Below are 6,128 nucleotides of genomic sequence, written 5' to 3' on the forward strand. Positions count from 1 at the left end.
ATCAGGTTATACAAATAAAACGTGCATATAAACTACTTGTATAATATAAAAATGTATATCAAAATAATATTATCCTTCAGGTATAACAGTAATCAGATGGCCTACTAAAGTATTATAATAAAGTATGTTCGCCAGATAATTGTAACTACTAAGACAAAATACAGAATATAAAACAGACAAATCTTATCAGACCAGTTGCCTCTATGCCCCGCTCTCAGATACTCAAACTGGAGTCGGAGCCGCTCTCGCCCTCTCCATAACATAAGTGGTAAATTTATATAAAATTAGCCCAGTTGCTCATTTAAATAAGTTAAGGCAAACATTAAAATAACTTAAATGGTTGACATGCATCAACAGAGGTAATGACTTTTATATAAAACAAATATATTTATTGAGATTAAATTAATAAAGAGGAAAAACTGGCAACTACACAATACAAGCTTTCCTGTATTCTATCAGGAAGTTGACCCGAATCTCACATGTCCCGTACCTGTGACTTAGCAAGCCCCAGGCTCCTCTCAACTGTCTTGCCAAGACATATAATACATTACAAAAATATATATACATGCCTTCAGGCAAGAAAAAATTATAATACATTTTATAGAGTACATTAATGTGAGTATTACTTAAATAGGAATACTAACACCATGTACCCCTGCTGTGTGTGGTAGTGGACCCCTTACCCCACCTGTGTGAGGTAGGGGACCCTATACCCATTGTGTGTGTGGTCTGAACCCTGTACCCCTCCTGTGTGTGGTAGTTGACCGTGTACCCCTCCTGTGTTTGGAAGTTGACCGTGTACCCCCCTACTGTTTGTGATGGTGAACTCTGTACCTCTCCTGTGTATGGTAGTGGACTATGTGCCTGTTCTTTGTGTGGTAGTGGAACCTATACCCTTCCTGTGTGTGGTAGTGGACCATGCACCGTCTTTTGTGTGTGACAGTTAACCCTATACCTTACTTGTGTGTGGTAGTGGACTCGTATACAGCTCCTGTGTGGTAGTGGACCCTAATTACCCCTCCTGTGTGTTGTAGTGGACGCTCTATCCCTACTGTGTAGGGTAGTGAAACCTGAACCCTTCCTGTGTATGAAGTTGTGGACCATATCCCCCTCTTGTGGTAGTGAACCCTGTACCCCTCCTCTGTGAGGTAGTAAAGCCTATACTCCATCTGTGGTAGTGATTCCTATACCCCTCTTATGAGGTTGTGAACCCTGTACCCTTCCTGTGTGTGGGTAGTGTACCCTGTACCCCTCCTGTGTGAAGTAGGGGACACTATACTTCTCGTCTCTTGTGTCTGGTAGTGAGACCTGTATCCCTCCTGTGTGTGGTAGTGGACACTATACCCCACCTGTGACAGGTAGTGAACCCTATACCTCTACCGTGTTCGGTAGTGGACCCTGTACTCCACCTGTGTGGGGTAATGGATCCTATTCCACTCCTGAATATGGTAGTGAACCTTGTACCCCACTCCTGTATATTGTAGTAGACCCCTTAACCCACCTGTGTGAGGTAGAGGTAGGGGACCGTATACCCATTGTGTGTGTGGTAGCAAATCCTTTACCCCTCCTGTGTGTGGCAGTGGACCCTATGCCCCCTCCTGTGTGTAGTAGTGGACGCTCTACCCCTCCTGAATGTGGTTGTGAACCCTGTACCCCTCGTGTGTGTGGTAGAGGACACTAATCCTCTCTTGTGTCTAGTAGTGAATCCTATACCCTGCTTTTGTGTGGTAGTGGTCACTATACCCCTCCTGTGATGGTAGTGAGCCTTATACCCTTCCTGTGTGTGGTAGGTGACCCTGAACCCCCCACCTGCTTATGTCAATGGACCCTATACCTCTCCTGCGTGGGTCCGTTGACCGTATTCCCCTCCTGGGTGTGGTAGCGAATCCCTGAATAGTGAATCTATGGTAGTGAAATGGTAGTGAATCTCTTGCGTGTGATAACGAACCCTGTACTCCTGTGTATGGTAGTGGGCCCTGTGCCCCAACTGTGTGTGATAGTTGGCCCTATAACCCTCCTGTTGTAGCGAACCACGTACCCCTCTTGTGTGTTGAAGTGAACCCAATACTACTTCTGTGTTTCGTAGTGGACCCTATATCCTTTCTGTTTTTGTAGTGAACCCTGTACCCCTCCTCTGTGTGGTATTGCATCCTATACTCCTCCTGTGTGTGGTAGTAGAACCTATACCCGTCTTGACTGTGGTAATGAACTCTGTAACACACCGGTGTTTGGTAGTGGACCTTATATCACTCATGTGTGTGGTAGTGGACCCTAAACCTCTCGTGTGTGGTAATGAAACCTGTACCCCTCCCGCGTGTGGTGGTGAACCCTATACCTTTTCTTTGTTTGGTATTCGATCCTAAACCTTTACTGTGTGTGGTAGTGAACCCAATACCTCTCCTGTTTGTGGTAATGAACCCTGTACCCCTGCTTGCGTGAGGTTGTGAACCCTATACCTTTTCTCTGTGTGGTAGTAGACCCTATACCTTTTCTGTGTTTGGTAGTCGAACCTATACCCCTCCTGTGTGTGGTAGTGGACCCTATACCCCTCCTGCGTGTGGTAGTGAACCCTGAATCTGTCCTGTGTGTGATAGTGAACGTATACCCCTGCTGTGTATGGTGTGGGATATCTGGGGCTTGATTCTGATTAATATTTAAATAATGTAGTAAATTAAATAACGAAGGACCACCCGCTTTTAAAGTAAAGAGGGAAACTGAGAATTTCTGATTAGATAATTCCTAGATGAAACCAGTGACTATGGATAAAACTAGAAAGTATGATCATACTAATAATTAATGGGCTGTATTATTAAATGAAAACAAACCTCAGACACCTACATTGGGGGGTTATTACTGGAGGTAAGTACGTCCAGGAATTGGTGTGGTTCGTTCACTAATTCAATTAATAATAATCTAATCCTATAAGATAATATTGAAACTGATATCATCAATATAAAGAGGAATATAAAATATGAGCATAATAATGAGTTACAGTAAATCACACATCAATCTCAAAGTATTCTGCACAAAATAAATTGCAATAGAATGGTAAAAGGAAATAAATCTTAGTTTAGTGAAGATTCCTTTAGAAAACCATAGAAGTCCTCTTATTCTCCAGACTCGGTACACTGACGAGTGGAACGGGTTAACACGGAGGAAGGCAGCATGAGGAATTCTTCTCTCGTGCTGCAAGATAAATAATTTTCAGTAGCAACTGATTTAACTACTCAATTTATATTCAAGAATATTAAGATTTACAGGTGACAAATTTTAATCACCTGTTATTAGGTGTTATCGCGCGTCTTAACGGACAATCACCCTGCTACTATCAAACTTCTACCTGATGCATCACATAAAAGAATACTTAGCTGTGGGCACTGTATAAGTATTAAGATTGCCGTGTTTCGTATCTCAGGCTCCGGCTAGGCCTATCCTGAATAATGATGCGTTCTGCTGGCTGGTCACGTGTCGGCAGGAACCAAGTCAAAGGGCTCCTTATTTGACACCAGCACTAGCTAAAGATACTATCTGCAAGGTCATTCACGCCTCACAGTGGCGGCTTTCATCTGAGGATGGATAACACCTACCCTATTTGCTGGGTAATGGCTTCTTCTTATGAGTACGGTAAGCGCAGGTCTGCTCTTCATCAGCTCCCCACGTGTACTGAGGATGGCGTCCCTCTACCCACGCCGAGCCCGCGTTCATAGAACAAATTATTGTCTCGAACATTAATATTTCTTGCATTTGCGCTTGAAACGTTAAAGACTGGACGGGTTTATTATTTAGAGGAACAAAATATTATTATTTACCAATTTAAGAATAGTAAATATATAAGGGAGAGGAATTAATGTCTACCCATGGCATTCATTGATGACGTTAACTCTATCGCGAGGTAGACGCTACGATTCTAACGCTCTATTCGGCTTTTAATTAGAGATCAATTCGTCGGCAATTAGTTGTCATACAGAATGCTTTAATTATGGAGAATCGAATTTAATTCTCACACAAATTGGATATAATGTGTTTACTGTAAGAAAATCTGACGCAATACTGGCGTCAGGTGACGTGAGAATTCTAGCCTACTGCACAGATGAAATAATTAGTACATGAGAATTCTACGTGTTGTTAATTTTACTTACTACAATAATTAGTATGGTTAGTAATAAGTAATGAGAATACAACAATGTTGTATTCGGTGTTGGAAATATCCAACATAACTCCGGGGGGAGGGTTCGAGGGTCGTAGTGTACTGTGTTGTACTGACCTATCCCACAGTGATATTAAGATTAGTACATTAGTATGTTAATATGTTAGTATGTTAGTACACACATAACGAACGTCCCGGATTTATCAAGGACATACAAGGACTTGAGTCTTGCTATTTACATGTCAAATGAAACATGTTGGTAGCCTACACAATATTTATAGAATTCAACTCTCCCAATTTAAACTAACAGAATCTACGGTGATGCGATATCCTGGGTCATAGTGACGTGTAATGTTTCGTTACGTGATATCACATCGTAGCATCATCACAGTTTTCTCAGTGGGAAGTGAAGGAAATTACTCTTCTTCAGAGTTGTAATAGGCTCGCAAATTCCGCCTACATTGTTGAGCTGCAGCTCTAGTGGGGCGGTTGCTTGGAGGAACAAATTCATTGTCCTCTGAAATTACTGGGGAAACTGGATCTGGCTGACATTCTTGTTCAGTCAGTTCAAGTGGAACCAGCTTCTCTAAAGTTTTTAGAGTAGTGTTGCCTCTGCATAAGACTTTAACCACTCAGGATACCTTGTCGATCTGGGTGAATGGTAACAATTTTGCCTATAGGCCATTCTGACCTTGGTCCATCACTGTCGACTAGTACTAGGTCTCCTGGCTTTAATTGCACCTTATTGTAAGGACTCGAAGCTCCGTAGTGGTACTCTCGTAGAGCTGTGAGGTACTCTAGAGTCCACACCTCATTCCACCTGTTAATAACTCTAGAAAGATGCTGGTAGCTTTCCACCAAGTCTCCTCTGGTCACATGGGACGGGTCTACAGGGTCCTCTTCGGCTAAAGGGATGAGAGGGCTCAGTAGCCCTCCATGGATCAAGTGAGAGGGGCTCAGTGGTTCTCTCTGGGTGTAATCATCAGACAGGTAGGTGATCGGGCGGTTATTGACTCGTGCCTCGATTTCCACAACAATAGTTTGGAGTTCTGAGTAACTGACCCTTTGTTGGTGTAAAGTTTTCCTTAGACACTTCTTGACTGTGCCTACCATTCGCTCATAGAACCCACCTTGCCAAGGGGCTCTTGGTGCTATGAATTTCCAGTGACATTGTCTTCTTTGTAAGACTGACTGTACTTCAGGGTGGTTCCAGACTTCTCGCAAACAACTTTCTCCTGCCACAAAATTAGATCCGTTGTCTGATATCATTAATCTAGGACACAATCGGCGGGCAGCAAATCTGCAGAAAGCTTGAATGAAAGCTTCAGCACTCATGTCTGGAGTAACCTCTAAGTGCACGCCTCTGGTTGTAGCACATGTAAAGAGACAAATGTATGCCTTCACTGGTATATTATCTGGGTTACCAGTGAGGAGTAAGGCTCCTGTATAATCAACTCCAGTGGTTTCGAAAGGACGAAGATGAACCACTCGCTCTTCTGGGAGTGGGGGAGGTCCTGGGTAAGGACAGACTCTAGCGTCGTATCTCTTACAGATTACACAAGATTTAATAATGGTCTTAACAGTCTGACGACCTTGAGGAAGCCAGTACTTTTGTCTAAGGTCGGTGAGAGTATCTAAAACTCCACCATGTAGTGTACCATATTGATGGTGATGTAAGACAAGAAGTTTAGTTATGATGTGGTGACGAGGTAAAAGAATTGGGTTCTTAGTGTCTAAGTCAATCTTTGCATGTAGCAAACGTCCTCCACATCGCAGTATGTTATGAGTGTTGACATCGTACCAGATGCCCAGAGACTTAGTGAGTTTATCCGGAAGATTCTCAAATTCGCTTCCGTAGGTCTCTTGCTGCGCTCGCTTAATCCAATAGTGAACAGGATTGGGAAATTTATGTCGAATTCCTACTTTAGCAAGGAAATCAAACACGTGCGCAGTCACTCGTAACAATTTGCTTAAGTTGGAA

This window comes from Procambarus clarkii, chromosome 30 (assembly GCF_040958095.1).
Source record: "Procambarus clarkii isolate CNS0578487 chromosome 30, FALCON_Pclarkii_2.0, whole genome shotgun sequence".
Classification (NCBI taxonomy): Eukaryota; Metazoa; Arthropoda; class Malacostraca; order Decapoda; family Cambaridae; genus Procambarus; species Procambarus clarkii.